This window comes from Anomalospiza imberbis, chromosome 16 (genome assembly GCF_031753505.1).
Source record: "Anomalospiza imberbis isolate Cuckoo-Finch-1a 21T00152 chromosome 16, ASM3175350v1, whole genome shotgun sequence".
Classification (NCBI taxonomy): domain Eukaryota; kingdom Metazoa; phylum Chordata; class Aves; order Passeriformes; family Viduidae; genus Anomalospiza; species Anomalospiza imberbis.
In genome coordinates this window covers 6,677,560-6,687,982 of record NC_089696.1, presented here as the reverse complement: position 1 = coordinate 6,687,982, position 10,423 = coordinate 6,677,560, and the positions used below count along the sequence as shown (strand labels likewise).

At 42.0% G+C, this 10,423-nt stretch overlaps 1 long non-coding RNA gene across 1 annotated transcript in view; it reads right to left on the bottom strand.

Moving 5' to 3' along the window:
• Window positions 1–9,135: 9,135 nt before the first annotated feature.
• The window catches only part of LOC137483577 (uncharacterized), a 66,202-nt gene continuing 64,914 nt past the window's right edge, over window positions 9,136–10,423 (bottom strand). The window contains exon 4 of the long non-coding RNA XR_011004538.1: window positions 9,136–10,422. This is a non-coding gene — a long non-coding RNA (uncharacterized lncRNA). The remainder of the gene's footprint in view (window position 10,423) is intronic.

Below are 10,423 nucleotides of genomic sequence, written 5' to 3'. Positions count from 1 at the left end.
CTTCTCAAGCTTATTTTGAAATTAGGACCTCACACTACAAACCCATAGAAGGAAACATTCTCTGGTCTTCCTGTGAACTTGCTTTAGTTCACAGAAAGGCTTTCAAGAGCCATTGACCTACAAAAAGAATGGGCCTTGCCTTTAGGCCTGCAGGTTGGGGCTTTGATTTAACAGAGGTGAGCCACTGACTTCTTCAATGCCACTTAAGTAGCTTATCTAATAACTCGTTAATGTGCAGTAAGTTAACAGCACTCAGAGGGGTCACCAGAATCCAGTGTTTCCCAGCCACAAGTGACTGCTCTAGATGTTAAGTTCCCAAATATTAACAAATACTCCTCATTCCCTCTCAGTCAGAGGAAGCAGTTACTTACTTGTTAGGACAACTGCAAGAAAAGGGAAAAACTGAAGTTTGACTGCTCTCTGCCAAGCAGGGATACAAGTCTCACTTTTCCACATTCTGAGGAGATCTAAGTACAAATCAGCTGCCCCAGCAATGCTCTCTTGGCTTGCTCCATTTTTAAAAGACTGCCTTTCTTCAGAGACCAATTTTTGAACAGTCTCAAGGGGGGAAAACTTCAGCTCTGCAGGCAATAGTTCCTGACTGGCTGCTTGCATGGCACACTGGCTGCTTTGGATCTCCTTCCAAAGAAACTCAGTGCCCTCAGTGTACACCACAGAGGACCATAAACAGGTCCAGCACTTTGTCTCAGAAACCTCCAACTTTTCTTGGGCAGTGCTCAGTGTTGTGACACACTTCTTTTCTGGCTTTTAGCCTGCTTAACTAGAACAAGTTCACCAGGCAGTGTGTTTCAGAGCAGGGCTGAAATCCATGTCCTCATTCAATGCTGAAGCTATTGGCTTGTCTTTCCTTGCTGTGCCTGTTTCCTGATCTGTAAGTGTAAAGCTGGTCCTTGCAAAAAGGTTTGTCATACACAAATGACAAGTGTGGTTTAACCAGCACATCATCTTGTCTTTCACCCAGTGACCTGCTCTTGTCACACTTGAGAGACAAGCAGAGCAGTCAGAAAGATAAGCACATCTTTGCAGTTTGAATTGCCTTGGAAAAGCATGTGGGCTTCTTGCAGTCAAACTCTTTCTGTTTCCTGTATTATGTAAGTTCACTCTAACAGTGTGCAATGATTGCTGACAAAGGATGTAAATAATACATATGAGATATAGCAGGGGGATGAAGAGGGTGGACACTACTGAAAATAACTTGGATGATAAAAGAATCAATTGAGAAGATGAATTTTCAACACACTGACTCATTCAGATGGAATAATTTGAACAAATCTGCAGTAATCATCCAGACTCTTCTCTGAAGCACAATTTATGACAGATAATGATAGATAATAATAGAAAGGTAGTAAAGATCTTGTGAACTCTGAGCCTGTAATTACTTGCACAGTAATAAGCTGGAATGTTTTTACTAGATGTCTTCAGCATGTAGGGATGAAAACATAGTATTTCCCTCCAGCAGAGGGGGCTTGGTAGTAAGTTTTCTAAACACAAAACCAAATGATTTCTTCAGAAATTGAGTAATACTAACATTGAACTGTCTTTTGTAGGAACTTGCAAGTATTATAGGTAAAAACAGAACTTCCTCCAAACAAGAGATTTAAATATACATAGACACAATTCCAGTGAGTGTTTTTCTAGCTATCTTGGTTTGCCTTGTTTCTCAGTGTGGCTTTGCTATTTCAGCAGGAAGCCCTTGCAGTTATACCTGACTGGCAGTGTGCAAATAAAGAAGGTTTTGCTCCTAATTCCTCTGAAAAACTGAGTCCAAGTTCCTGTTAAATCTGTCCCTGTAAAATACTTCAATACATACACAAGAAAAAACCAGAGAAGGCACTAAGGTAAAGTCTTGGTAGAAAGTTATCCAAGTCACAACAAAGGTGTGCATTTGAAGGCAGAGCATGTCCTCTGAGTGGTCCAGGAGTTTATAGTACAGTTATTTGAGACCTTAAACAATTAACATAAATCTGGATGGCCAAAAGAGACACTGGCAACCTCACAATATGGATGAGACCAAAACTGTGGATGTAATCCAAGGTGGTACAAAAGCCCATAAGAAGCTAATGCTTGGTGTTAAGTTGCACACAGTGTTATGTAAAGACGTAAGAGTGACACAAATTTCCCTTTAAATTAAAACAGGCTTGCTAGTCATCTGGTAAATTCCTCTTTTTCATGGTTATTTGGACTTGTCCCCCAAGTACTGTTTCTTTGCTTGATTTCAACTCTAATAGGGGAAAAGTACAGGCAGGTGCATTTGAATACCTGGGATTATTCTCTTTTATTATTTCTGATGAGCAGTCTTACTCCACATGCAACTACTTGAAAATGGCACTGTTTAGAGCTGTTCAAAACCTCATTCTTTTACTTCTAATGAGAACCAGCTGTCAGTTTTAATGACAGATTCTGGTAAATGTAATTTCACCTCTGTGGCTCCAGCTTCTGGTGAAGGAAATATTGAAAATGATGCACAGGAGTAAGTCAAAATGAAATTCATGCCAGATGTAGCAAAAGGTGCAAATGACTCACCATGACCAGTAAGGGTGCAGCACTTAGCACTTTCCCTCTCTGACGTGGGCTCAGGCTGTGCTGTCACAGCCGCAGGCAGCAATCACCTTGCAGGATGCTGGGAGGTGCAGCACTCCCAGCATTGGGCTCTGCCCACTCACTACCCTCACTGGTCATTCTGGTGAGCTCTTCTCAGAAGGCAGGATCTCAGCACCCACTCTGTTTGTGGGGCGCCACCCACGTAGCCCCATAATTTTCCCTAAGTACTATACTTAAAATAAAGAGTATGTAGGGGAGGAAGAGGAGGAGGAAGAGGGAGTTCTGCTCACCTGGTGAGATAAAATTGTCATTTAGTGTGGATATCAGAGTGATCAGGTTGTCTATTAAACCTCCTATTTGGAAGTGGATGTAGGATGTACTGACACAATTTCTGGTAGAAGAAAAAGGGGGTTAGGGCAGTTCATTGTGAGGAAGGGGGATGGGGCAGGTCACTGTGTGTCCTAGGTCTCCAAGCCAGAATCCCAGTTGGTGGCACCAGCTCTGAAAGATGGTGAGCCCCAGCCCCTCCTGCCTTTGAGTTCCCTCATCCATGCCACATCTCCAGCACTTCCACCCACTGAAGTCAGCTCTCCCCGTCTTTGGACCTGCTGACCTTTGCATCCCTCACCCCACTTCTCCAGTGGCAGGTCCCCAGTGCCAGCCAACCCTCAGCTCCCTTTGGCCTCTGCAATAATCTGAGTTCCTTCCTGGCCCCAGCTCCTCGGGTATCTCCTCCTCAGGTGCACTTGGGAAAACCCTGACTCCTGATTTTCTGATGGGAGGGCTGCAAAACACACCAAGTCCTCGTCATTCACCTCCATGAGGGCAGCACGGGAGGACTTGGCTGAGGGAAAGCAACTGAGTGTCAGCTTTGGTAAGGCCATGCCCTGCAGAGCACTGCTGTGGGGGGCACTGGAGGGGAGAGAAGAGAAGAGAAGAGAAGAGAAGGGAAGGGAAGGGAAGGGAAGGGAAGGGAAGGGAAGGGAAGGGAAGGGAAGGGAAGGGAAGGGAAGGGAAGGGAAGGGAAGGGAAGGGAAGGGAAGGGAAGGGAAGGGAAGGGAAGGGAAGGGAAGGGAAGGGAAGGGAAGGGAAGGGAAGGGAAGGGAAGGGAAGGGAAGGGAAGGGAAGGGAAGGGAAGGGAAGGGAAGGGAAGGGAAGGGAAGGGAAGGGAAGGGAAGGGCAGTTATAGGAATTTGAAAGAAAAAGAAGAATGTACTTTGATGTTAATGACTTGAGTCAGAATACAAGGAGGCTGAACTTCCCAGAAACGAAGTTCACTAACAAAGAACCACAGATAACCTTCAGATGCCAAACTGAAAACTCTGGAGAAAGTAGACAATTCTCAGAAGGAAAAAAAAAGCCCTATACGAACTGTACTTCATGTAACAGAAAGAAAGAGAGAAAGCAAAAGGCAGACTGACTCTTGAAACTAAAAGAGGTATTAAAAAGAAATTAAAGGGTCGCTTAGATAACATTGGGCTGGAAAGCAGAAGAAAACGGAGCAGAGTAAATTTTAAACCTGGACCATAGGTATTTGTTCACACAGAGCAAGGTCAGATGGGACAATGTTCCAGCACTATTATGGAGGAAACAAATAAGGAGTTAGCTGGGACTAGCACAGAGGGAGTACAATAACTCAAATAAGGAAAAGGACTGTGGGGGAGAAGAGACAACATAGAAACAGAAGTGTAAAGAAAGAAGCAGCATAATAAATATTGTATGAATAAAGAGGGAAAAAGAACAGCTTGTTCTAGGTCAGTTCATGGAAACCTGCAGATCTCCCAAACCTTTTATTAATGTCCAATGCCAAGTTTAAAGCTCTGTGTGTACAGAACTTTTCACAAAGAAAAGGCAACTGTCTACAAATTCAAAATTGACCATGGAAAGCTTTATCGCAATGGCAAAGGATGTTCCAAAACCATGAGTCCAGAGGAGTAAAATGACATCTGACTGCTTAAGGCATGAAATATTCTAGTGCAAGTGAGAATGAATGCTGCTGATCTAAAAGCCACTAAACATTGCTACTGCTGTTACTTTAATATGGGATTCTTCCAGCTCAGTTCATCTTTCCATAGGTGTTAATTCTTTGAAGGAACAGCAGGTACATTGGAAAATGTATTATAAACAAATAAATAATTGCCTCCTATTCAGCATATTTACACACATACTCTTAAAAAAAAAAGAAAAAAAGGTAATTTCTGAGTATTCTTGCACATGAAATGAAAGCAAGAAATATTTGATTTTTAGGCCATCAAGAGATACATGTAAGAGCCCAGTAAAAGTATGTGAATATAAGTCGTAGAAAATTTCACGTGAAAGATCCAAGCAGACACATCATTTTGCAGGTGTGGATGGGGTCAATGCTAACCAGACAAGAAGTCTGAACAGTCCCGTTGGGTCTACTGTGAGATCATTACCTTAAGACAATAAAAGTAAGGGGTCATATTTGTCAGTTCGATTCCTCCAGGGATGAATGGAGCCCCTCTTGGTATGGTGCAAAAAGAGAAGTAAAACCACCCAAGTAGAAAAGGGTGTCTGTGCTGAGTTCCCAGTGACTGCAATGGCTGAGTCACAGTGGGTTCTTGGACATGAAGGGGAGTTTTAGCAGGAAACCGCCTACCACTTTATTTAGAGCTCCCCTTCAGCTCTGCCATTCGACTCAGCTCGGGAGATGATTTTATCATTCTACATGTTGTGCATGCAGTTGCACAGAGACACTTTCCAAAAGGCCTCATATGTTTAGTGCTGGTGTTTCATGAGGTTTCAATACATTCACTTCAGATGGAAGAAATACTGCCCCTTCTGCCTCCTTCTCTCCATCCACTCAGATTTGTTTGAGTCATCCCTGACCTGCTCAGATGCTTTGCATTGCTCAGCTGTTTAGAAACCAGCACGCTGGCAGTGTGTGCCTTGTGAGCACAGACAGATGAAGTAGCACAAAAGCACTTACCTTCAAAATCTGAACACTTCTGGTGTCTTGTGATTTAATTTTAAGTAAAGCAGGAGTTCCAAGGCCCAGAAAAGCAGAGAGAACCTCAGTTCTGCCAGACTATCCTGCTTCAACTCAGTGATTTCCACATTCAGCACCTGAGAGAGTCCTTCACTCCCACTTGCAGAACATTATCTTTTTGGCTATTAATATAATTAAAACAACAGTAAATTTTTATTTAAAAAACTGTTCTGGAATGCTAGCAAAGTTTCTTCTTTGTAGAACACAGAATTACTATAGGAAACTGTATTTAAAAAATCTAATGGCAAATTCCAGCCCTTAAAATTGAGACAGGGCCTTCCTTGGGTTTCCTGCTAATTCTGTCCTAGTTTTGTGAGAGTTGAGATCACACATTTCCCCAGCACCCCTGTGTCAGTCAGTGCACACAGGCGTGGGCGGGCAGATTTCAGGTTGTATATGCAAATATAAATCTGATATTGCCCAGTTTTTCAGTTCTTGGCTTTGTAACCATGTACCATCGGCGTGGTGTGTGTACCAGGGTACAGGATGGCAGGAAGGCTATGGTGTGTGCTCTATTGAAGTGCAAATTCCTAATTAGGAGGACAGAATTCTCTGGAAGAGTGATGGGCTTTCTGCACAGCCTCATGACTGCACTGAAATCACATCTTCAGAGGTGAATGGTTACTAAATCCCCAATGATGAGGACTTGTTTCTAGTCATACAGTGCTCCTCAGTGTGGTAAACCCATAGGAGAAAACTGCACAGACCCTCCCAAATCTGCTTCTGCTTGCACAGGCATCTGTCATATTTCCCCAGCCCTGAGAAGGGGGCTGGGAGGAGGTAAGGGAAGAAACAAAACCCAAGAAGATACCCATTTCTGTCTGCATATAGCAGTATGCAGAATAATTTATGTAAATTAGAATCGGCTATGGGATTTCTGGGAAGTTGGCAGTGACACTATTAGTGTCTCAAAGTTAAGGTATGAGTGAAATGAAGAGAGGAAAGTCTCTTAAAGCTGTTTCTAAATAACCAGTACAAACATGCAGTTAATTCAGCAAGAATGCTTTGGCAACCTACATTGGCAACTTCGGACACTCAGGATCACTTTCTCTTTTTTATGATGCACAAAACTCTGCTTGTGGGTCATTTGTTTTGAAGCCAGATTCAGCTTTGGCCCTGCCTTTGAAGGTCACATTTGACAGATCATCATAGGCAGAGCAGAGGAAGGATGCTGCATGAATCATGAGAGACGATCTATTTGCCAAAGCCCTGCAGGCTGTACCACTCTTGGCATTTTGTGCAGCAGGTCTGTCACATGAAGAGGATTCATACGTGCCCTGAAATAACTCAGTGAGTGCAACTCCCTAACAGCCAGTGGGTTTTACACCCCAGGCTCCAGTCCAGTGTTTCCCTCTCCCCCGTGATCACAGCCCTCCTACACTTCCCCCACCATCACAACCACAGGTTGGTTCAAAATGAACAGGAAATAGCCACACTCAGATCTGCTAGTGGAAACTAGGAATTCACTGGAATTCATGGAGGCAGGTCACACACATGTTATGCCCCTGATGCCACAATGATGCCACAATTTATCTACACAGTTGATATTTTAAAGTTTCATGTATGTAGTTCAGTTTCCCTGAAATTAAACTTTGAAAGAAAAAAAAAAAAAAAGAAAGAAAAAAGAAAGGAAAATAAAAATAAAAAAAAAAAAGAAGAAGAAAAACCCATAGCCTTTCGGGGGACCAGAAACCAATTTGAGGAAGCATTAGCAACTTTGATGGTAAATGCAGCCACTGAGAGTAAATGCATTCTTTTTTGTGTGAGTGTGTGCATGTGTGCATGTGTGTGTGTGTGTGTGTGTGTATTGGACCAAGTTTTTAATTGAATTTCCTAGAAACAGAGAAGTAAAAGTGTGGAATGCTATGACTTACTGCTGGAATAACACAATGCACCATTATCACTGGTGAGCTATTTCTAGTATGGCCCATGAGCAGGCAAGAAGTGAGGGCTTTTTTGATCCAGGCAAGCTGCTTTTTCCAGCCCTGACACCTGGAACCCTCCAGTGCAGGGATCTCTTGGCAGCCCTGCCTGGAGCTACCCTGGTCTCAGGCCCAATGGTCAATCAATGACTGTCCTGGGGAAAATGGGACACTAAGAAAGGAAGGATAAAATATGCAAGGAATAAAAAGCCAGAATTAAACTGGAGGAGTTAGGCAGTGTCCTTTAAGCTAATTCAGAACTTATAATGGAAGTGTATCTAGAATGTCTTTGTTCTTAATCTCTTCAAAAACAGGCTATTTTTAGCAGTAGATCTAAGGTCAGGACTGCTCTGTTGTGGGTGTAATCCTGTTTCTCCATATTGATATAAACATCTACTTGGAGATCTCTGCCCAACTGCCACTGGCAGCATTTTGGATGCAGAAGTCAAGTCTGCACGTGCAGTCGCATTTGCATTTCTCCTATAGCCACAGCACATCCATCACATTCCTAAGAAAGCAACAGCACCAACTACAGAACAAAATGTTCAACTTGCACAACAAAGAAAAAAATTTCTGAGACATTTCCTAAGAACAGAGCCACTGTCCTATTGTTGCTGTGCTTACACACCACTGGAACAGGAAATCTTCTGAAGTGCTCTGATGAAACTCCTGCCAAGTCTTTAGCAAAAAAGTCTAAACTCGAGGAAATTTCCTCCTGACCAGAGCACAGACTCTGAGCATGGACTTGGGGAGATACTGTGCTATTTTTAATGTAGCCAGAAATTCTGGGTGTCTGGCTGGCTTCTGAAGCTCAGCAAACCTCTCAGGATATGTAGGACCTTGTCTGTAGCTGCTCCACCTTTGCCAAGGGTAAGGACAGCATTGTGTGAGGATTACAAAGGGTTTAACTGCAAAAACTACTCCCTGTTAGTAATTTAACCTTTCTTACAGACCCAGGAAGAGAGTATATACACCTATCATAAGGGAAGTCATGACAGGGAGCACAGTATTTAAATTCATATTAAATTTACATTCATACATTTATTAGTATTTCTTGCTGGTACTGTAGTAGGTGCTTCACTGTATCTATTTGCATATAAAAGCTCATGAGGGAAAAGGCTCCATCACATGGCATAGGAAGAATTATATCTGCTTTTTCTTTACAACTTATCACACAGCTAATCTGAATTTTTAAACTGGTGATTAGAGACATCTAATTATGGAACTTCAGATTAGATATGGACTAAATCAGCAACTACCTGCAGGCTGTATGAATTTATGTTGGATGAGGCTGCAGTGTCAGCAATATACAGATCATTTTGTTTAGAAGTAAATCCTGAAGGTCACGGACACAGTTTTGGTACCGCTGCAAAAACTGAGAGGTAACTTAGTCCATACTCCAGTGGTGTAAGACAGAGACAGCACAGGGCAGCTGGGCAAAGAACTAAGGAGAAGTACAAATTTAAAGTGTTCTCCTGTAAGAATAGCTCCAGTTACCTTTCCAGAAGGCTTTTCTGTCAGTACAGGTGTATTAGAATCACTGGTGGTTTCAGGCATCACAGGTCACTACCCATGTGTCCAGTAAGTTTTAGAAGGTTGTCTTGTCAAACTCAATTCAATTAACGTGATTAAGGGTAAGACTTCCTCTAGACTCATTATCAGGAATTTTGCCAGTATTTTCTTGTGACGTTATTGTGAACAGAAATAGATCTGCAGTTGAAATACAGCACAGCACTCATTTCCAGTTTAACACAAGTGACAACAGGACTTCTTGCACTCTTAGAGGACAAAGTGGCCCTGGAAAAGTGAGTCACCACAGACAGAAACCCTCCCTATAAGAGCAACTCCATGAGGTCTCTCCAGAACTCCTGCAGAAAATCCTCCAGGCTGGGCACTCTTCCCACTTTCATATTCTTAATTATCTCATTTACTGATAGAGGACATCAAGGCCTGCATGCTAAGCTACACTGATTTTACATAACATAATATTTCTTCTTAATTAATCCAAAAGTATGTGTGGTGAGGTCTGTATATAACTTATAAAGATATTTCTAAAATTAGAAAATGCTTCATTAATATCATTGGATGATGTTTCTTTAACATCAGATGCCAAAAATTCTACATTTAAAGGACTTTTTTATCTTTCATCAGAAACTGTCAGTTTATTCTCCTGATTCCTAGAAATTTTCCTGGAGCTGGAACAAGGTGAAGCTAATCCATTTTGCACTCAGCTTGTTGAGTTCACATGTAAAATTGGCTGAGGTTTGCAATAAATCTGGAAAAGGAAAATGTCTGAAGAAAAAAAATCCAATTCTTTTTCCACACCAGCAATTATGGTGGGTTTTTTTTCCCTTTTCTTTTCTTGGCAAATGAGGAATTAATATTTGTACTCTGAAGAAAACTATTGACCCACCTATCAGGACTTATCTTTTCTCCAGGGACAGAGCAAGAAGAGAAATCTGGATAATTTCTCAATACTTTGAAGAGCGTAAGCCAATAATAAAATCTATATTAGACCAATCTGTACCATAGAATAAAAGGTACACATTCAGTAGTTACTGTTTGTTTGGTATAGAAGTTATTAGATACTGCAGAACCAAATGTATTCCATCGTCAGAAGAATTTGTGGTTTATGATTTGGGATTTGACTGCAACTGTGAAAAAGATCTGTCAGTTAAGGTAGATTACAATCACAGTAGGAATACAGAGGTCAGCATATCATGCCCATGGAAGATCTTTTCTCTGAGTATTAACAGTGATTTATTGAGATTTAGTCATCCAGGCTTGATGGCTTCAAGTTTTAAAAATCCAGCCAAATCATCTGAAAGTGCCTCAGTGAGTTGTCCACCTGGATCTGGCTGATGCTGCAAAACACTGCTTTGCCATCACCCTCTTGTTTCTCAACTTCCAGTGTGCTAATTCTGCCTCC